This window comes from Bombina bombina, chromosome 6, assembly GCF_027579735.1.
Source record: "Bombina bombina isolate aBomBom1 chromosome 6, aBomBom1.pri, whole genome shotgun sequence".
In the NCBI taxonomy this organism is placed as follows: domain Eukaryota; kingdom Metazoa; phylum Chordata; class Amphibia; order Anura; family Bombinatoridae; genus Bombina; species Bombina bombina.
The window spans coordinates 284595052-284619676 of NC_069504.1; positions in this window are offsets into that span (position 1 = coordinate 284595052).

Consider the following 24625-nt stretch of genomic DNA (forward strand, 5'->3'; position numbering starts at 1 on the left):
AAGTCTTCATCCAAGCAGTGTCTATCTTCATCCAACCGCGGCTCCATCCTGCAGACCTCCGACGCGGAACATCCTTCTGGCCCAACGACTACCCGACGAATAAAGGTTCCTTTAAGGGACGTCATCCAGCCAATCAGCTAATAGAATTGACCTCGCATTCTATTGGCTGATCCAATCAGCCAATCGGATTGAACTTCAATCCGATTGGCTGATTACATCAGCCAATCGAAGTTTTCCTACCTTAATTCCGATTGGCTGATAGAATCCTATCAGCCAATTGGAATTCGAGGGACGCCATCTTGGATGATGTCATTTAAAGGACTAGTCATTCGTCGGGTAGTCGTTGGTAGGGCTGGATGTTCTGCGCCGGAGGTCTTTAAGATGGAGCTGCTCATCGCCGGAAGGATGAAGATAGAAGGTGCCGCTTGGATGAAGACTTCTGCTGGATGGAGGACCTCTTCTGCCCCGATCGGATGAAGACTTCTGGCCGGCTGGAGGACCACTTGTGCCCGCATCGGATGAAGAGTTCGGCCCAGTTGGGTGAAGACGGCTCAAGGTAGGGTGATCTTCAATGGGGTAGTGTTAGGTTTATTTAAGGGGGGATTGGGTGGGTTTTAGAGTAGGGCTATGTGGGTGGTGGGTTGTAATGTTGGGGGGGTATTGTATTGCTTTTTTTTTTACAGGTAAAAGAGCTGATTACTTTGGGGCAATGCTCTGCAAAAAGCCCTTTTAAGGGCTGGTAAAAGAGCTGGTTACTTTTGTAATTTAGTTTAGGGTAGGGAATTTTATTATTTTGGGGGCTTTTTTATTTTATTAGGGGGCTTAGATTAGGTGTAATTAGATTAAACTTCTTGTAATTTTTTTTATTTTTTGTAATTTAGTGTTTGGTTTTTTTGTACTATAGTTTAGATTATTTAATTGTATTTTATATTAGATAATTGTAGGTAATTTATTTAATTCATTTATTGATAGTGTAGTGTTAGGTGTATTTGTAACAGGTTAGGATTTATTTTACAGGTATTTTGTAGTTATTTTAACTAGGTAGCTATTAAATAGTTAATAACTATTTAATAGCTATTGTATCAAGTTAAAATAAATACAAAGTTGCATGTAAAATAAAAATAAATCCTAAAATAGCTACAATGTAATTATTAATTATATTGTAGCTATATTAGGGTTTATTTTATAGGTAAGTATTTAGTTTTAAATAGGAATAATTTAGTTAATAATTGTAATATGTATTTAGATTTATGTAAATAATATTTAAGTTAAGTTTAATATAGGTGGCGGTGGGGTCTGGGAGTGGCGGTTTAGGGGTTAAACATTTAATTTAGTTGCGGCGGGGTCCGGGATCCACAGGATAGGGGTTAATAACTTTAATATGGGTGGCGGCAGCATAAGGGGCGGCAGATTAGGGGTTAATATATTTATTATAGTTGCGGCGGGGTCCAGGAGCGGCGGTTTAGGGGGTAATAACTTTATTTAGGTGGGGGGCTCTGGGAGCTGTGGTTTAGGGGGTAATAACTTTATTTAGGTGGCGGCGGTGTAGTGGGGGCAGATTAGGGGTTAATAGGTATAATGTAGGTGGCGGCAGGGTCCGGGAGAGGCAGTTTAGGGGTCAATATATTTTTTTGAGTTGTGACGGGGTCCGGGAGCGGCGGTTTAGGGGTTAATAACTTTATTCAGTTGTGGGGGCTCCGGGAGCGGCGGTATAGGGGGTAAACAGTATGGTATAGTGTGGGTGCCAGGCTAGCAAGAAAGCTGTGAAGAAGCCGATGAGCAGCGAGATCGATGACTGTCAGTTAACAACAGTCCGCTGCTCATCGCACCGTACTTGGTGTGTGGCTTCTTGACAGCTTTCTTGATAACTTTGGCGAACGTATTCAGGTCCGCGGCGGCGATGGTAGGCGAGCGTATTGGTACGGCGAATGCAGGTAAGTAGACGGCTTCATAACTAGAAGCCATAGCCTTAAGATATATAAGTAATTCAACTTGATGTTTGTTAAAGGGACATGCCACCCACATTTTTTCTTTTATGATTTAGAAAGAGAATGCAATGTTAAACATCTTTCTAATTTACTTATATTATGTAATTTGTTTTATTCTCTTGATATTCTTTGATGAAAAGTATATCTAGATATGCTCACTAGCTGCTCATTGGTTGCTGCACATAGAAGCATCATGTGATTGGCTCACCATGTGCATTGCTTTTTCTTCAAATAAGGATATTTAAAAAATGAAGCAAAATAAATTATGGAAGTAAATTGGAATGTTGTTTACATTTCTATTCTCTATCTGAAAGAAAGATTTTGGGTTTAGTGGCCCTTTAAGAATGTATTCCCAGTAAATGATAATAAACACACTTGTCTTTGATATTAATAATAAAACTTTCCTTGTGCTGAATGAATATTATAGGGTATTTAAAGGAATGTAGGTATTAGTAATCTGTTGCTTAGTCATGTAAGAATCTTAGCTTATAGGAATGCTGAATAATATAGGAAATATTGTGGAATAAATATATCTTACATTCCTATCATTAAAGTTACTGTTACATGCTACATACACGCTTCAACGGGTCGATTTATGAAGTGGCGGATGCTGCTTACGACCCTCTCCGCTTCAGTTCCAACGGAAGCGGAAGTTAAGAAGCAGCGGTTCTCTGAGGTGGCGGACAGCAATCAGCCCAATCAAATACGATCGGGTTTATTGACACCACTTGCTAGCGGCCGATTGCCTGCAAATCTGCAGGGGGCGGCATTGCACCAGCAGTTCACAAAAACTGCTGGTGCAATGATAAATGCCGAAAAGAGTATGCTGTCAGCATTTATCGATGTGCGGCGGACATGAATCGCTATATCGGAAAATGTCCGTCTGCACCGACATAAATAGACCCCCAAGTATGTATTATATCTGAGAGGCAGCATTCATATCACTGTCCTTGGAGTGAGTTTATATAGCATTATATGCCAGAAGATGTTCTGTGATAAATACACTTTCCATGGCTATGGTTAACTGCAGTGTTATGACTGTTAAGGGATTTGTGCAAATTAAAAGTTGCTCATAGAAAGTATTCGTATTCAAACTACTATTTCTGCAATAGTTAGATTATTTTCTGTGATTATATCACTTGCTTATGTTCGTACTACTGATTTTCTCTTAAACAACTATCAATTCTTATACAAGTGTGCTTGGTGATATAGCTATTAGCCGAACAAAATGCTAGGGTAGGCTATCAGCAGGCGCCAACATCCGTAGCGTGTCTATAATTCAAGTATCAGTACAGTTCTGTCCCTGTTATTCTAAGGGATGTTTCAGTTATAACAAGCTACCTAAACACTTTCTTCGTATTATATCTGAGAGACAGTATTCATAACATTGTACTAGTTGTATGCGTTATATAAAATTATTTGTACTGAATAGAGTAAGAGATGTTAAGCAATAAATACCCTTACAATACCTATTGTTATCTACACAGTAGCGAGTTTTACGGGTTTTATGCACATTTATGATCTTGAACATTGCTCATAGAAAGCGTTCATATTAATGCTGCTATCACTGCAGTGGTTTCTGTGATTGTCTCACTTGCTGTTGCTTGTACTATTGATTACCTCTTAAATACCCATCAACTGCTATACATATATACAGTGCTCATAGGAAGCGTTCATATTAATGATGCTATCACTGCAGTGGTTTCTGTAATGGTCTCACTCGCTGTAGCTTGTTATACTGATTGCCTTTTAAATACCCATCAACTACTATACATATATGCTTGACAACTATTATATTAGCCAGATGGTCTGTTTAAATAAGCTTTAGACACGTGCCAACATTCGCAGCGTGTTTATGTATACTAGAAAGCCAGAGACTTCTCGCAAGTTAAAAAAAACAATTTACATTAGATCTCACTAAGCCCTGACATGTTTCACACTCTTGGCTTTATATATATATATATATATATATATATATATATACACACATACATACATTAGTATCAGCTTTTCACTCCTCGTCAGGAGCACGGCTTGTTAGCCGGATTGAGATTAAAAATAGTCTTGAAGAAGGCTCATTGAAAGATCCGAAATGTCGACCATGACATTTCACACATAACTGTTAATGTATTCATTTTCATGCCAGCTGAAAAACAGACCATGCAACAGACTGGGGTTGGATTATGTGCAAATGAGCTAAATTGCTAATCATAATACACTGGGCAGGGGAGAAAGGGAGGACATATATATATATATATATATATATATATATATATATATATATATATAGGAGCCTGGTGCCATATTTCCATTTACAATCATGCTGCAATGTAGTGCTCACCAGGGCAGGTATTGCTAGTAACAACTAACTGATCTATGGGTCTAACTTCTCCAGTGCTCAGTGGTGCACTTTTAATTTGTTTGACAGTATTACATTTCAACAGCGCATGCGTGCATGTCGTAGCGGCAGCAAGATCCGGCACAACTTCCTTGTCAGAATCTGCTCCCTCTGAGTGTACATGTTGCTGATTGACATAATCGCATTCCACACATTCCTAATTAACATATGTGGAGTGTAATTATGTCACACAGAGCATGCACACTCAGAGGGAGCAGATTCTGACAAAAAAGCAGAATCTGATAGAACACCAGTATTATATGAGCCGCGCATAATTACCCTCCCTCCCATGATAATTAGGACACTCAGATCCGACAGAAGTTGTATAAACATACATACAATTTTTTTGTGAATAATTCATTGTAATGAATATGTTTATGATTATGTAACAAAATCATAAACATTATCATTACAATTAATCATTCACAAAAAAAGAATGTTGAACAAATAATTTATAAAAATAATGTGGTCATGGTGGGCGGGGCTAAAATACTGCACTGCCTACCGGGCATTTGCCCGGTATGCCCGACGTTCAGTCCGGGCCTGGGGCCCACCTAGCAGCACAGCAGCAGGTCTTTTTGAAACAGAGCAGGGACCTCACACTTACAGCAAGACCTTAATATTTTTATAACATTGATTTACATCTTTATTACCTAAAGGGCACAAAGGTATAGTCTAACTCTAAACAATCATGTAAATTTCTAATAAAAAAAGAGGTGGGTGGAGCAAAGCGGTGTGCGTGTGCGTCACAGTGCTCTTCTAAAGCATAAGGATGTAGAGTGAGTTGAAACATGGCACTTCAGGCTACACTGTCTCCTGTCTCTCACAGCACAGCCAAACTTAGAGATGTCTCCTGCTATGCCCTCCCTCTTACCTCCCCCTCTGGAGCAGAGCTGTCTGCAGTGAGTTTGACAACATACAGGTCAGGAGTTATTTAGTGTTCCAGACATTATGGGAGGTAATGGAGCTGTGTGTGGGGGCATCTCTTACTGTCAGCAGCAGTAACTTTTCTCTTGCTGCTGTTTTTTTTTTGGGTTTTTTTTTGCAGTGTGGCTGGTCTAGTAATAGGTTATATTAGCTCCATTGTGTAACCTCGGACTTGTGGCTTTTATCACTCGCATACTTGTTTTAGCCACTTGGATGACAGAAGGAGTGAAGCCAAATTTACCTATTCATTTAAAAAAAAAATGTACATACAATTAAAATGTATGTATCCGTCAGAAAAAAACCCACACATGCTATCACACACACACACATATATATATATATTATTATTTTGTGGGTATTTTCTATGGTATACTGCTAATTGATTTTATATAAAAAAAATAAATCCAAAGCGAGGCAGGTGAAAATGAAACACACACTTTATTAAAAAATCATACAAAAGAAAGACTCCCAGCCAAATTGATTGATATATATATATATATATATATATATATATATAAAATAAATGGAAGGCCGCACTCTCTGGTCCTTTACATATATAGTTTTATTTGTGACGTTTCGGGGACCGAATCCCCTTCCTCAGACAGAGAACACATGAAAAATGCATTCATTTATACAAGCAAACACCAATGAGACATAGGACCCACCCCCAAACAGTGAAAAAAAATGCCAAAAGGTTGTCATAGCAACCCTACAAACAATATACACCCACACCACTCACCCAATAGACAGGCAAGAAAACATAAAAAGTTTCATAACAATTCTCCTAATCCACTTGTAAATACATATTGCATCCTCAAACTCTGAGAAACAACTCAATTAGAATTCATTAAATTTACACAGGACCTACATGGGATACTTGATGATAAGCATGTCTGCGGTACTCACATTAAAAAACCGCGCTATCCACAAGACCATATATACAATAACAGGCAACACAAACTTGCATTTACATATGTATGTGCTTTTTTCAAACGAAGGCTAGTGTGCATATATAGTTTCTGATATATCTGGAAATACGTATAAGTTGTTTGATGCGTACCTGTTTAGATGCACATTTACACAACCGCCGTATACACAGCGTGTATAGCAGGGCAGCACTATCGGCGTGTCTCCAAGAAGCGGCGCCGCATACGTCATGACGCAGACCCAATGTGAGCACAACAACTGTTGTCATCTCAGAGACACGCCCATATTGCTTATGACTGAGACTAACACCGGGTATCTATATTCTGTATCGCAAATAAATGTCAGCCCATATCAGACAAAAATTAGACACAAAAATTAACCCCTATCAGACATAAATTAGACATAAAAATTAAAGCAGCCATACCTCTGTATTAACATAAAGTAGCGATGGATCTAATAAAAGGAAAGAAAAGTGCACAGCAGCAAACTTGGGGAATTCTATTAAAGATGATGATGATAACAGTCCATGGATGACTTTCGTCACTAAATATATACCTGATCTAAGGACTATTGGGACAAGCCTTCGACGTCATTGGCACATTATGCAAAGTGATCCCAACTTATCACTATCAAATTGGGCACCTCCAAGGGTTGGCTATAAAAGGAACACAAGCCTGAGGGATCTTCTCATGAAGACAGACCCGAGCCACTGTTATCAACAACGCACTTGGCTACAACCAAAAAAATTGGGATGTTATCGGTGTATTGGATGCACCACGTGTAATTCTATGCTTCCAGGTGCCACATTCAGTCATCCCCACAAGAAGAAGAAATTCATGATAAGACATCGACTAACATGCACTACTGAGTTTGTTATCTACTTATTGAGTTGCAGTTGTGCAAAATTCTATGTGGGCAAGACATCAAATGACGCCCGGACCCGGATGGCGAATCATCGCTCGGCCATTAGAGCAGCAATTAAGGATCAAAGGAGTGACCAACCGGTCGCTAGGCATTTCCTGGAGGCTGGACATAACCCCACTGATCTACGGTTTGTACTTATTGACCACGTCCCCCCTCTGAAAAGGGGCGGTGACAGGAACAGAACCCTCCTTCAAATTGAAGCCAAATGGGCATATCGGCTTATTACTATACAACCACATGGACTTAATTCAATGCTAGATTGGCATTGCTTCCTTTAAGGATGGCCCGTAATAACTTCTGTCAAATCAGTATTGACTTTTTAATGAGCAGTCCAATGATCTTTTCTGTATGAGAGTCCATGAGTCATTGAAGCTTAGTAAATACACCTATTCTTTTATAAATTTTTCATCATTTTTATATTTTTTTATTTTTTGTCTAGAAATGTTTTTTTGGATCTATTTTTATTCTTTAATTTCTATTTCTATTTTCATATATGAATTTTTTGCAATATTGATCTTTATGAATGTTCTCATGAATCTGTACGATGTCTTATGAATTGGTTTTTCATGAATTTGTTCCATGAATCGTTTTATGAATTTTTTTAGGAATTTTTTAGGATTTTTTTCCATGAATTTTGTTTCCCATTAATTTTTCTTTCCTATGAATTTTTTCCATGATTCTGCTCATGAATTAGATAATTGCCACTATGTCCACATGTAGAATAATTTGGTCTTTATGTATATATTGTGGTTTCAGAGCCAGTACTATCCTGATTTGTGTATATGGTGCCCCATTATAATGCAATATAATATAGTATATAGTACATTATGTTCATACAGATTTTGATTAAGAATATGTCTCATATTGCCAATGAGTTATGAATGTTTCATAGTTGTCATTGTCACTTGCTTCCGTTACTGATATGGTTATAGCCAGTGTGTATCTCATTACTATGGTAACGGTTCCCTTTTATTAGATCCATCGCTACTTTATGTTAATACAGAGGTATGGCTGCTTTAATTTTTATGTCTAATTTATGTCTGATAGGGGTTAATTTTTGTGTCTAATTTTTGTCTGATATGGGCTGACATTTATTTGCGATACAGAATATAGATGCCCGGTGTTAGTCTCAGTCATAAGCAATATGGGCGTGTCTCTGAGATGACAACAGTTGTTGTGCTCACATTGGGTCTGCGTCATGACGTATACGGCGCTGCTTCTGGGAGACACGCCGATAGTGCTGCCCTGCTATACACTCTGTGTATATGGCGGTTGTGTAAATGTGCATCTAAACAGGTACACATCAAACAACTTATACATATTTCCAGATATATCAGAAACTATATATGCACACTAGCCTTCGGTTGAAAAAAGCACATACATATGTAAATGCAAGTTTGTGTTGCCTGTTATTGTATATATGGTCTTGTGGATAGCGCGGTTTTTAATGTGAGTACCGCAGACATGCTTATCATCAAGTATCCCATGTAGGTCCTGTGTAAATTTAATGAATTCTAATTGAGTTGTTACTCAGAGTTTGAGGATGCAATATGTATTTACAAGTGGATTCGGAGAATTGTTATGAAACTTTTTATGTTTTCTTGCCTGTCTATTGGGTGAGTGGTGTGGGTGTATATTGTTTGTAGGGTTGCTATGACAACCTTTTGGCATTTTTTTTCACTGTTTGGGGGTGGGTCCTATGTCTCATTGGTGTTTGCTTGTATAAATGAATGCATTTTTCATGTGTTCTCTGTCTGAGAAAGGGGATTCGGTCCCCGAAACGTCACAAATAAAACTATATATGTAAAGGACCAGAGAGTGCCGCCTTCCATTTATTATACTATTCAACCCCTGCATGCACCCTGGCGGATTGACTTATGAAGTGAGAGTGCTCTCCAGCTGTTTATATTTGAATTATATATATATATATATATATATATATATACAGCAAAAAGTTTTAAACATAGAGGTGCACTCATGCAATTCCAAATTGTTTACCATCTGTGCTAGCTGTCCAGAAATAATATACAATTAAACTTAGAGAGAAAGGATTGAAAAGCAGTAACTATCAATCAAAGAAGGACAATAGCTGCACAGTGATTTCAAACATTTGTTATTACTATGGTTGTAGTCTTGCAATTCCAGAACGTCTATCCTCCACCCTATTTCCAAAAAGCAAAATTTACCATAAAATTTAAACTAAACCATCTAACACTATAGGTTCTGTGAGATGATTGCACTGAAACTGGAGATCACCACAAAATGCTTGTAGTTTACATATGTTCACATGATAAGATTTATATACTCAAGGTTCACATCAAACTTATAGCTTTAATATTCCTCTTATAACAAAAAGAGTACAGCTATATGTGAGAATTAATTCAAATAATGAGCCAAATCTTCTTAAACTACCAATCTATTCTGTGTAACTTATGTACCTAAAAAAACGCTACAATACCTAGCAGCTACCAAGCTTGTAAAAGCTAAATAAAAAGTATATCAGGTATATACCGAACTTATCACTTTAAGCATTACAATTGCCGCAAATACTAAGCAGCAGTAAAAAGATAATACTTCACAAGTGAAAAGTATGGGGCCCCAATACTATTGTTCATCATCTATAGTCTCTGAAACCAGGCACTTAGTGTATAAAACATGCCCTGGTATGATATTCCCAAAGGCTGAGCTGTTAATTCCACTGAGATATGCAGACAGCCACTTCTTCCTTCCAATATTGGCTATTACCGCTAACAGTCACTTTGCATCAGAAAAGTTCAACAAACCAAATAATTTAGCATTAGAAAATGCAGCTGTCCCTTCAAACTGCTCGGAGTCCGTGTAGTGTGTTTAAACATCCGGAACCGTGTGCCGTATTACAAGACTTACAAGCCAAACCTACCATAATAACAACACATTTTCTTCCGCAAGGTAGCGTAACCAATTACCTGTACCTGTTAAAACATGCGGTTTGTTGCCTTTGAAGTTCGGCCGTAGGTTGGCGTTTTCACTTGCAAGCAGGACTTTGCTGGTGGTTTCTCCTAGTACTCCGTCCACACAGCCTGTGTAATCACAGTTACATCAGTGTGGGGGTGTGTTCAGCATTTATGCAGTCATTGGTCTTTAACACCTCCCCCATTCTGTCTTAGTTACAATATAACAGATGATGTTACCGTGTTCAATCAAATTATGTTGCTATTGCCAGTATTGGAGCTGTCTGCTAAAGTCCTCCTTTTTAAATGTTATTTCAAATTTCACTGTATCAGCGTTATAATTCCTTGAGTAAGGCAAGTTAATTGAGAGGGATTAAAACATACATCAGTAAGTTAAAAATTGATAATGTTGAGTATATAGTTCAAGAGATATATTCTTAGGAATACTCTAAAGGCATTATGCATATGAAGATACATTATAAATTAACATTGAATATGAACTTAGGTGACGTTACCTTCCATATTAATAGCTCATTTGTGACAAAAGTATATTAGTTTACCAAAGTGTTGGTTCATTATCAGACCACTCTTACTTTGCTAGGTCTCTATTTAAAGTGGTAGCTACAAATGTTAGTTAATTCATAGTGATATTTTTAATTTACTTTTTAGATTTTATCTATCACTTTACTTTACATTTTAAGTCTTAAATCTGTTTACTCTCATTTTGTCATTCGCTGATACCTATTTCTAGAGATATGTTGCAGTGATTTACACAGCGCTCTTACCAGACAATTCTTGACAAGTGTCATAGAAAACAGACATACTCAATTTTCTCATTCAGACCTATAGGACTAAGTGTGTTCAACCTATAAATCCATCTAGATTTATGTTGTAAGATTATTCTATCCAGATTACCTCCTCGTCTACTCTGTTTTAGTTGCTCTTTACCCATGATTTTTTATTTAGTGTGGTCTGAGTTGTGATGTGATTTAAAGTGTCTTGCTACCGGGCTATCCATATTATCATTCTTAATGTCATCTCTATGCTCACGTACCCTACTTTTCAGTTCCCTCGTCATTTTCCCAATGTAAAACTTGATCTTCAAATGTAAATTTAAATCATTTTTATTTAAAATATCCACAAAGTCAGCCACTGATTTCTCATCACCTTTCCATAAAAGTAAAATGTCATCCACAAACCGAAGCCATAGGATGACATGTTTTTTGACCCACTCAGACAATTCATTGAATACATTTTTAATCTCCCTGTGCCCTAGGTGCAAACATGCGTACGTCGGTGCGCATGTAGCACCCATTGCTGTGCCTCGTACTTGTCTATACAGTTTACCATTAAAAGAAAATATGTTATTTTTCAGGATAAACTCCAATAGATCAAGGACCCATTTAGTATTCTCTTTATAATCTTCCCCCCTCAATTCCAAAAAATATCTGGCCGCATTTAGCCCAGCCTGGTGTGGAATTGAGGAGTAAAGAGATTCAACATTCAGTGTTACCAAAAGTAAATCAGGGTCAATAACTATTCTGTCTATTTTTTTAAGTACTTCACTTGTGTCACAAACATATGACTTCAGAGATTCCAAAAAAGGACGTAAAAAGAAGTCTACATATTTGCTTATACCTTCAGTGAGTCCATTTATGCCCGATATTATGGAGCGACCCGGGGGTTGTTTTAAATTTTTATGCACCTTAGGTGTGCAGTAGAAAGTTGGTAGAACAGGAAAGGAGTTGTTTAATGATTGATGTTCCTTAGCACTAATCAGGCCATTGTTCCTTGCTTTGTTAAGCATGAATATTAAATCATTACATGATTTTTCATACTCTTGATAAGAGACTGGTTCATATTGTTCTATGACCATAAGCTGTCTTTTTACTTCTTGAACATAGGAGGTTTGGTCCTGAATCACTATGTTCCCTCCCTTATCTGATGGTTTAAACACCAAGTCCTTCCTTTTTATCAAATGCTGTAGGTCCTTTCTTTCAGATTTACTTAAGTTATCACTAACTATCCCAGTAATTCCTATTCAATTGACATCTGCCTCTACACATTTCACAATGGTTTAAATACTTGAGGATAAGGATAATTGTGGCATGAATTTGGATTTCGGAACAAATCCTGTTTTCATGGGGTAATCACTTCCTTTCTGCCTATCTTTCTGATCCTCAAGTAAAGAGACCAAATCTTCTACCGCTGATATGTCCAAAGCTGAAATATTGGGCTCTACTGAGGCTTTGTTTTTCCATATTTTTTTTAGAAGAATTTTCCTTGCATAAAGATTTAAATCTTTGATAAATTCAAATTTATCTAAGGGATTGTTTGGACAGAATGTTAAACCTTTTTAAGTAACTCAATATGTGTGAGATTTAATTTTGCTGATGACAGATTAATTACCATAAATTCATTTGACTTCTGTGTATTCTCTTGTATTAAACAGTCAAAATCCTCCACCCTATTTCCAAAAAGCAAAATTCACCATAACATTTAAAATGAACAATCTAACACTATAGGTTCTGTGAGATGATAAATTAAATAAAGATATGCAAAAAAGTTTGGAAAAATGACAAAATGAAATTAAGTTTAGAAAAAGACGCAAAATGATGCGGGATAAAGATGACTTTAAAAATGGTAAACAAAAATATCAAAAATATAATTAGTGCGCCAACGGTCAAATAGCTTCTATACATATAAAATAAAAAAGTATATAAATGTATAAAAATACAAACATATAATATAGTGACAAAACTGGAACCATATGTGACCAGATCAATCAGTGGTGGTCAAATAATGATGTCTTACCAGTATACTCCTTGTCGATAAGGGGTACTGGCATTAATATACAAAGTAATGGTCATAATATAGACACAATGATATAGTGAGATAGTCCCAAAAGCAAAGTTCTAATGGATACAAATGTAGTAGGCGTGATATCCAAATCACAGGAGGCAAGCAACTTCTTCAAACGATCCCTGTTGGTGACCCAGGGGAAGAGACTATATAGAAAAAGAGATAAAAGAAGGCGCCAACATAGTGCGGTTACCAGTGGGATGGGACACGCAGAGCAAGTAATACCATATACTCACAGGATATAAGACACTTGAAAAGTGTCACAAGTGCCTCCTGGACCCTCAGAGTCATCCAGCTAACTCCCACTCCACTGTGGTAGTAAGATTCTCCTCGTCTTTGCCGATTATGGTGGCTCAGCTGATGGTCTCGGCTGCAGACTGTATTCCAAAGGGACAGACTTTCAGGTCCACTCAGATCAGGATATACAGATATGGTCCGTGCTCTCCGGATAGGAGACAAACAGCAAGGCTTTTGTTTCCACCAAATCCTGTCTCTTTAGATGCCCTGGTTTATGAAGAATGATGCTGAATACCTTTTTTCTGTAACTGAATTGAGATATGCAGAAATGAAAAAGCAGGTGCAGATCAGGAACAAGCTGTGGTCAGAAACCAGAGCAGTCAGTGTAGCAGCAGAGGTGTTTGAAGATAATCCAGGATAACCATATTCCATAAGCTAATAAACCAGGGAATCAGTTAAACCACAAAACTACCCAAGCACTGATCTGCACCTGCTTTTTCATTTCTGCATATCTCAATTCAGTTACAGAAAAAAGGTATTCAGCATCATTCTTCATAAACTCAGATATTGAACTTGACACCCAACCCCAGAATATTAGAGAAACCCTACAAACAAGGCTCCCTTTAGGAGGAGGACAAGGAGGGGGGGACGATGGAAGAGGGGAAGGTGGTCATTCATACAGGAGACCGAGACAGAGAGGACGAGGATGGAGATTTCGACCGACAAACCGAATGATATTGAGAAATCAGATGAACCAATAGATTTTGACTGTTTAATACAAGAGAATACGCAGAAGTCAAATGAATTTATGGTAATTAATCTGTCATCAGCAAAATTAAATCTAGCACATATTGAGTTACTTAAAAAAGTATTCAAACCTTTGTGAAATGTGTAGAGGCAGATGTCAATCGAATAGGAATTACTGGGATAGTTAGTGATAACTTAAGTAAATCTGAAAGAAAGGCCCTACAGGAATTGATAAAAAGGAAGGACTTGGTGTTTAAACCATCAGATAAGGGAGGGAACATAGTGATTCAGGACCAAACCTCCTATGTTCAAGAAGTAAAAAGACAGCTTATGGTCATAGAAAAATATGAACCAGTCTCTTATCAAGAGTAGGAAAAATCATGTAATGAATTAATTTTCATGCTTAACAAAGCAAGGAACGATGGCCTGATTAGTGCTAAGGAACATCAATCATTAAACAACTCTTTTCCTGTTCTACCAACTTTCTACTGCACACCTAAGGTGCATAAAAATTTAAAACGACCCCCGGGTCGCCCCATAATATCGGGCATAAATGGACCCACTGAAGGTATAAGTAGATATGTAGACTTCTTTTTACATCCTTTTTTGGAATCACTGACGTCATATGTTTGTGACACAAGTGAAGTACTTAAAAAATTAGACAGAATAGTTATTGACCCTGATTTACTTTTGGTAACACTGGATGTTGAATTTCTTTACTCCTCAATTCCACACCAGGCTGGGCTAAATGCGGCCAGATATTTTTTGAAATTGAGGGGGGAAGATTATAAAGAGAACCCTACCTGGGTCCTTGATCTATTGGAGTTTATCCTGAAAAATAACATCTTTTCTTTTGATGGTAAACTATATAGACAAGTACGAGGCACAGCAATGGGTTCTACATGCGCACCGACGTATGCATGTTTGCACCTAGGGCACTGGGAGATTAAAAATGTATTCAATAAATTGTCTGAATGGGTCGAAAAACATGTCGTCCTATGGCTTTGGTTTGTGGATGACATTTTACTTTTATGGAAAGGTGATGAGAAATCAGTGGCTGACTTTGTGGATATTTTAAATAAAAATGATTTAAATCTATTTTTAACTTATAATGTTAGCAGAGACAGCACAACATTTCTAGACATAAATATCATTAAGCAAGTTAATGAAGTGCACACCAATGTTCATCGAAAAGAAACAGCCACAAACAGTTTGCTTCATGCAAAAAGTCACCATCCAGACTCTCAAAAGAATGGTGTACCCATAGGTCAATTCTTAAGACTGAAGAGATGCTGTTCTTCAACAACAACATTTGAAGATCAAGCTAAACTAATGGCCAAAGATTTATAGCAAGAGGCTATTCAAAGAAAAAGTAACAAAAGCATGAGTTAGAGCCCGCAAAACAGACCGACAAGATCTACTATATAGTAGGAGAGATTCATCTAAAAATGCCAGCGAAGCTAGATTAATTACGCAGTATAACTCACATTGGAATAAACTGAAGGGCATTTTAAATGCACATTGGCATATTCTATCTGATGATATATCACTGCAAGGATACATTTCTGAATATCCATTGCTGACCACGAAGAGAGCGCCCAGCATTAAAGATATGCTTGTACATAGCGAAATTTAAGAGAAAACCAACTGGAAATTGGTTACTTACAGCCCAGAATCAAGTTGACAGTGTACCCTGTGGACACTGCGTATATTGTACATATATCAAGAGATCAGTCTCATTCTATACACCTACCAGAACTAAACCCCACTATTTGAAAGACAGAATATCCTGCACCTCAAAAAATGTAATTTACTTGCTCAACTGCCCATGTCCCAAGTTTTACGTTGGGAAAACAACAAGGGAACTGAAAAGTAGGGTATGTGAGCATAGAGATGACATTAAGAATGATAATATGGATAGCCCGGTAGCAAGACACTTTAAATCACATCACAACTCAGACCACACTAAATTAAAAATCATGGGTATAGAGCAACTAAAACAGAAATCCAGGAGGTAATCTGGATAGAATAATCTTACAACATAAATCTAGATGGATTTATAGGTTGAACACACTTAGTCCTGTAGGTCTGAATGAGAAAATTGAGTATGTCTGTTTTCTATGACACTTGTCAAGAATTGTCTGGTAAGAGAGCTGTGTAAATCACTGCAACATATCTCTAGAAATAGGTATCAGTGAATGACAAAATGAGAGTAAATAGATTTAAGACTTAAAATGTAAAGTGATAGATAAAATCTAAAAAGTAAATTAAAAATATCACTACGAATTAACTAACATTTGTAGCTACTGCTTTAAATAGAGACCTAGCAAAGTAAGAGTGGTCTGATAATGAACCAACACTTTAGTACACTAATATACTTTTGTCACAAATGAGCTATTAATAATGAAGGTAACGTCACCTAAGTTCATATTCAATGTAATGTATCTTCATATGTATAATGCCTTTAGAGTATTCCTAAGAATATATCTCTTGAATTATATACTGAACAGTATCAATTTTTGTATGTATGTTTTAATCCCTCTCAATTAACTTGCTTTACTCAAGGAATTATAACGCAGATACGGTGAAATTTGAAATAACATTTAAAAAGGAGGACTTTAGCAGACAGCTCCAATATTGGCAATAGCAACATAATTTGATTGAACACGGTAACATCATCTGTTATATTGTAACTAAGAAAAAATGGGGGAGGTGTTAAATACCAATGACTGCATAAATGCTGAAAAAAAAACCACAGCAATACATCTGATGATCCCCGACATTCAGCCCTGTGTGGGAGAGGAGAAACGCGTCATGACTGAATGACTAAGGATCTACACTGACGTAACAGTGATTACACAGGTTGTGTGGACTGAGTACTAGGAGAAACCACCAGAGAAGTCCCGCTTGCAAGTGAAGAAGCCAACCTACTGCCAAACTTCAAAGGCAACAAACCGCATGTTGTAACGGGTACCGGTAATTGGTTACGCTACCTTGTGGAAGAAAATGTGTTGTTATTATGGTAGGTTTGGTTTGTAAGTCTTGTAATACTGCACACGGTTCCGGATGTTTAAACACACTACACAGACTCTGAGCAGTCTGAAGGGACAGCTGCATTTTCTATTGCTAAATTATTTGGTTTGTTGAACTTCTCTGATGCAAAGTGACTGTTAGCGGTAATAGCCAATATTGGAAGGAAGAAGTGGCTGTCTGCATATCTCAGTGGAATTAACCGCTCAGCCTTTGGGAATATAATACCAGAGCGTGTTTTATACACTAAGTGCCTGGTTTCAGAGACTATATATGATCAACAATAGTATTGGGGCCCCATACTTTTCACTTGTGAAGTATTATCTTTTTACTGCTGCTTAGTATTTGTGGCAATTGTAATGTTTAAAGTAATAAGTTCGGTATATACCTGATATACTTTTTATTTAGATTTTACAAGCTTGGTAGCTGCTAGGTATTGTAGCGGTTTTTTAGGTACATAAGTTACACAGGATAGATTGGTAGTTTAAGAAGATTTGGCCCATTATTTGAATTAATTCTCACATATAAGAGTAATATTAAAGCTATAAGTTTGGTGTGAACCTTGAGTATATAAATCTTATCCTGTGAACATATGTAAACTACAAGCATTTTGTGGCGATCTTCAGTTTCAGTGCAATCATCTCACAGAACCTATAGTGTTAGATTGTTCAGTTTAAATTTTGTGGTGAATTTTGCTTTTTGGAAATAGGGTGGAGGATAGACGGTCTGGAATTGCAAGACTACAACCATAGTAGTAATACATGTTTGAAATCACTGTGCAGCCATTGTCCTTCTTTGATTGTTACTGCTTTTGAATCCTTTCTCTCTAAGTTTAATTGTGTGTGTATATATATATATATATAAAAGCTCATATATATATATATATATATATATATATATATATATACATACATACATAGTATGGTCTGATAAATTTTCTCATGCAAATTATGCAAACACAGGATGTCTTGGGGGCCCAAAAAAAATTATTGCACCAGGGCCCTTTGTTCATTAGGTCCGCTACTGATATAGTTAGTGCATAATTACAGTGGGTGCACACCCTAATGCAGTTTGCTGTGCATGCCTTGGCTAGTAAAACAAATGTCTGTAAACAGTACATTAAGAGAGAATTGGTTTTCCAGTAGAATATCCCTTTAAGCAACATTTTCACTGGACCTAAATACTATTCTAGATGTCTTTATGACTGCGTGTCTGTCATGCACATCTGAAGAGTATCAAGCTGTGAAAACATTTTTTTTTAGGATTTCTTGAAACCCTAACTTTCTGTGGGAAAACCTACATGGACATAGCTGTTAAACCATCAAAGAACACATAGAAACATTACAGGAATAATAAGCATTTCTCTAAATATACAAATGGTCTGTGACTCTTAGTTGAGGATAATTAGTGTCTGTTCGGGCTTCCCTGCCATGATTCCTATAGATTACATTGATTGGATCTATATAGAAAATTCCAAAATGGAGCCAAGCACATTGTGCTATAAGAATGAATCAAAAAAGTCAACATGTTTGTTTATATTACACAAATTATAACACTTATATATGGTTAGGTTATGATTGCTTCTTTGGAGTCTACTTCACCTCACTGCAATGTAGAGCATTGCCATTTGTGCAACATCCTGTCGATTAGCACCTTGTTTGATCTGGTGGGATAAATGTGTATTTTTCCTACTCTTTTGTTTCCTATACGGGGCACCAGTACTTCCAGATACAAAATTACACCCAAGACAACTTTTATAGCTTACAAATTTGATAATGGTTACGTTGCCTACTTGTTAAATTAGGTTAATTGCATTACAATTAACTTGTTCTTTTTTAACAGATTGCTGAACACCTCATTAAGGAAGGGCTAGATTATGAGAGGCGCTCTAACTGTTTGAGCAACCAGGATTTTATCAGCTTTTTGTGAGCGACGGAAATAGTGCGTGTATTACGGGTTGAAAGTAAAGACATTCGCTCGAGCACAATCTCGATTTATGCTCATCAGGTTATTGCAACTTGAGAGGTTACGTAAAGGGTAGGGGAAGAAAAAAAGTTGCTTTAAACAAAAATACACTTAAGAGTACAGCTACACTCATATTAACACTATCTGATACAAAATATTTTTTTAAAAAAAGGTTATAAGGGCTCAAAAATATATGGTAAGAGGTGTTTGACAAAAAAGCACTGCAAAGGGCTATAACATATGCACTGGCATTCAAAAGTTTAGAGTCACATAGACATTTCCTTGTTTTCCATGAAAAAATACATGAAATGAATTTGATTAAGAAATATAGCCATTGACAAGGCTGTAAATAATTAATTTTAAATGAAATAATAATTGCGTCCTTCAAACTTTGTTTTTGTCAACGAATTCTCCATGTGCAGCAATTACAGCTTTAGAAAAAAAGAAATAAAGAATACTCAGTCCCACTGTAAGAATAATGATACCAAGCAGGTGACAAATCCAGGATAATCAGATGCCCCGGTCAGCTCTTCAGATAATGCCAGATATCTGAATGTTAGTAACAAAAAAAAGAAAAAAAGAAGGTGCTCCAATGGCGTAGTAACTCAGGGTAAAATCCCATAGGTGATGAAACCCCCTTTGTGCAGAATACTCACAGAGTAGCAGCACTTATCGCAAAGTGCAAAATAGTGCAGTCTGGGTCCTTAAGAGCTGCCCAGCTCGCTCACACCGGTTTCATGGGTACTATTTAATGAGGATCTGTGAGGCAAACTGGACACTCTATTCTGGTTAGAGTCAGTTTGCAATGTTCTGTGAAGGGAGTAGAGTTGTACGAGATCATTATTTTTTTGGCAATTTCTCGCATTGCATAGCCTTCATTTCTCAGAACAAGAATAGACTGATGAGTTTCAAAAGAAAGAGCTTTTCTTCTGTCCATCTGAGTCTGTAATCAAACCCACAATTGCTGATGCTCCAGATACTTATCTAGTCTAATGAAGACCAGTTTAATTGCTGTTTTAATAAGCTGTGCTAACATAATTGTAATGACCTTTTTTAAATGATAAACTTGGATTAGCAAACACAACATGCCATTGGAACACAGGACAGATGGTTGCTGATAATGGTCCTCTGTACGCCTATGTAGATATTAAATTCAAAATCAGCCATTTCCACATTGAGTCCTTGGTTAAAGCCTGCCGCTTCCACCTTAAAAACTAGACATTTCCTTACACAAGATACAACCAAGATATTAATCCACTCTCTCATCCTTTCCCGCCTTGACTACTGCAACTCCATCCTCTCTGGTCTACCCAGCTGCCGCATAGCTCCTTTACAATCCATTATGAATGCCTCTGCCAGGCTCATCTTCCTTACTCGTCGCTCTTCATCTGCTGCACCTCTCTGCCAATCCCTTCACTGGCTTCCTCTTGCCTCTAGGATTAAACATAAAATCCTCACCCTGACATATAAAGCTCTGAACTGCACTGCTCCCCCCTACATCTCAGAACTTGTCTCTAGATACTCTCCCTCCCGTCCCCTTCAATCAGCTCAGGATCTCCTCCTCTCCTCCTCTCTTGATACTTCCTCACATTCCCATTTACAGGACTTCTCCAGACTGGCCCCCATCTTGTGGAATTCCCTGTCTCGCTCCATAAGACTCTCCCCTAATTTTAATAGCTTCAAGCACTCCCTAAAAACTCTACTATTCAGGGATGAATACAACCAACACTAACCTTTCCTAACTCCATTGCTTTCCCCTTGAACCCCTTAGAATGTAAGCCTATGGGCCCAGCTGTTTACAGATCGCTTCATAAGAGCCGACTACAACAGCTATCCTGTACACCGACTATGTTTACAGCGGTGCGCTCTACAAATACCTGATAATAAAAAATAATAATAATAATAATAATTTGTACAATAATCATTACAACATTAACAATGGCTACACTGTATTTCTGATCAATTTGATGTTATTTTAATGGACACATTTTTTGCATACATGTCTAAATTGAAGTAAGCAATTCTTCATGTGCACTAGCCTGACCCCGTTAGACCTAAATCGTGAACCCAGATGAGTGTTACACATATTTTAAATTACTATCAGCTAGATTACGAGTTTGGCGTTATGAGTGAAAAAGCAGTGTTATGCTTCATAACGATGCTTTTTCCCTAACGCTGCTATTACAAGTCTTGTCAGAATAGGTGTACCGCACACCTTTTTGGCTGTCACGCAACGTCAGTACCGCACTTTTAAAAAAGTCATTTTTCAATGGGACTTTCATAGTGCTGGTATTACAAGTTTTGCTGTGAGGCCAAAAAGTGAGCAGTACACCCTATACTGACAAGATTCTTACCGCCATCTAAAGTCAGTAGTTATGAGATTTACGTTACAAAGCTGTAGCATAACAATCATAACTAAAGTGTTAAAAAGTACACTAACACCCATAAACTACCTATTAACCCCTAAACCAAGGCCCTCCCACATCGCAAACACTATAATAAAAATATTAACCCCTAATCTGCCGCTCCGGACATCGCCCCCACTAAATAAAATTATTAACCCCTATTCCACCACTCCCCAACATCGTTGCCACTATAATAAACCTATTAACCCCTAAATGGCCACCTTCCTGCATCGCAAACACTATTTAAAGATTATTAACCCCTAATCTGCTATCCGCCAAAACCGCCGCTATAAAAAAAACTATTAACCACTAAACCGCAAGCCCCCACAACAAAATATAATAAAATAAACTATTAACCCCTAAACCTCTGGTCTCCCACATCACTACATAAATATATTAACCCCTAAACCTAACCCTAACCCTAAGCATAACCCTAACACCCCCTAACTTCAATATAATTAAAATAAATCTAAATAAAACTTACAAATTTACCTGTAAAATAAAACCTAACCTGCCTTACACTAAAACCTAACATTACAATAAAATAAAATTAAATTAATAAAAAGCAATTATCTAAATTACAAAAAAAATAAACACTAAATTACAAAAAATTAAAAAATAAATTATCAAAAATAAAAATGAATTACTCCTAATCTAATAGCCCTATTAGTTATATTGTAGCTAGCCTAGTTTTTTTTTTTTACAGGTAAGTATTTAGTTTTAAATAGGAATTATTTAGGTAATAATTGTAAGTTTAATTTAGATTTATTTTAATTATATTTAAGTTAGGGGGGGGTTAGGGTTAGACATAGGCTTAGGGCTACGTTAGGGTTATACTTAGGGTTTTGTTAGGGTTAGGTTTATGGGTTAATATATTTATTTAGTGTTAGTGATGTGGGAGGCCAGAAGTTTAGGGGTTAATAATTTTAGTATAATGGCGGAGACATTGGGGCGGCAGATTAGAGGTTAATAGTTTTATCAGGTGGCAGCGATGTTAGGGGCAGCAGATTAGGGTTTAATAACTGTATGTAGGTGACGGCATTATCGGGGGCGGCAGATTAGGGGTTAATAACTGTAATGTAGGTGGCAGCGATGTTAGGGGTGGCAGATTAGGGGTTAATAATTGTATGTAGGTGACGGCGATATCGGGGGTGGCAGATTAGAGGTTAATAACTGTAATGTAGGTGGCGGCGATGTTAGGTGCGGCAGATTAGGGGTGTTTAGACGTGTTTTTTATGTTAGGGTGTTAGGTTTAAACGTAACTTTTTCTTTCCCTATAGACATCAATGGGGCTGCGTTACTGAGCTTTTGTTTCCGCGATCGCAGGTGTTAGGCTTTTTTTTAACCGGCTCTTCCCATTGATGTCTATTGCACGAGCACATCAAAACACTGCTTGTATTTGGGTGAGGTATGGAGCTCAACGCAACCATATCGCCCGCACAAGGAGGGTTTTGCAAAACCTGTAATAGCAGCGCTATAGGGAGGTTAAATACCGCCGCTTTTGTGGTGGTCATTAATTTCCCTATAGCGCTCAAAACTCGTAATCTAGCTGTATGTTCTTTACATAGAGAATGTTTTACTTTTTATTATTGAAGGGATGTTAAACAGTCTGTTTCATTGTTGTAATAAAAAAAAGCACTATGCAGTTGCTTCTACTTAGTAGAAATCATTCCAATATGTATTATTCATCTATTTAAATGGATTTTACCATTTATTTATTTTTTACACTACATTTGTGCTTCATGCCAGAACCCTGTCATAAAACTTATAGGCTAGCGAATAGACCAGATAACAGGCAGTAAGGTTTGCTCAGGCCCAGAACTGACAGAATAAAAACATAGGTTTTGAAAATCCTCTGCTCTTAAAAAAACTAGGGGCAGGGGCTACACTGAGAATCTCAGCGATATTTTTTCAAGAAAACAAGTAAGTTATTTGCTGCTTTTTACACAATATTTTTCTTTTTATATTTACTTTGATTTAACATATATGTTTTTACCAAAGGAGCACTGTTTAATATCCATTTAAAAATACATTTCCATATATTTTATACTGTTAATGTAAAATTTCTTTATATATTTGATACTGTTAATGTAAATATAAATATATATATATATATATATATATATATATATATATATATATATATATATAGGTATATATAACTATATATAGAAATATAGATGTATATATAACTATATATAGAAATATGTATTTACAATAAAAAGTACATTGTTCTGTATGTGAAATATTTCTATCGGTTAGCACGAGTATAGGTGTTAGTTTTTATCCAGATTGGGCTTTCCATTGACTTCTGTGGGAAGAAAAACGCCTAGATTTAGAGTTCTGCGGCCAAAGGGGTGCATTAGCTACGCATGCTTTTTTCCCCCGCACCTTTTAAATACCGCTGGTATTTAGAGTTCTCTGAAGGGCTGCGTTAGGCTCCAAAAAGGGAGCGTACAGGCATATTTACCGCCACTTCAACTCTAAATACCAGCGGTGCTTACGGACGCGGCCAGCTTCAAAAACGTGCTCATGCATGATTCCCCCATAGGAAACAATGGGGCGGTTTGAGCTGAAAAAAACCCTAACACCTGCAAAAAAAAGCAGCGTTCAGCTCCTAACGCAGCCCCATTGTTTCCTAAGGGGAAACACTTCCTAAGTCTGCACCTAACACCCTAACATGTACCCCGAGTCTAAACACCCCTAACCTTACACTTATTAACCCCTAATATGCTGACCCCTGCATATTATTTTTAACCCCTAATCTACCGCTCCGTACACCGCCGCATCTTATCCCTATGTACCCCTAATATGCTACCCCTAACACCGCCGACCCCTATATTATATTTATTAACCCCTAATCTGCTGCCCCCAATGTCGCCGCCACCTACCTACAATTATAAACCCCTAATCTGCCGACCGGACCTCACTGCTACTCTAATAAATGTATCAACCCCTAAAGCTAAGTCTAACCCTAACCCTAACACCCACTAAGTTAAATATAATTTTAATCTAACAAAATAAAATAAATCTTATTAAATAAATTATTCCTATTTAAAGCTAAATACTTACCTGTAAAATAAACCCTAATATAGCTACAATATAAATAATAATTATATTGTAGCTATTTTAAGATTAATATTTATTTTACATGCAACTTTGTATTTATTTTAACCAGGTACAATAGCTATTAAATAATTAATAACTATTTAATAGTTACCTAGTTAAAATAATTACAAAATTACCAGTAAAATAAATCCTAACCTAAGTTACAATTAAACCTAA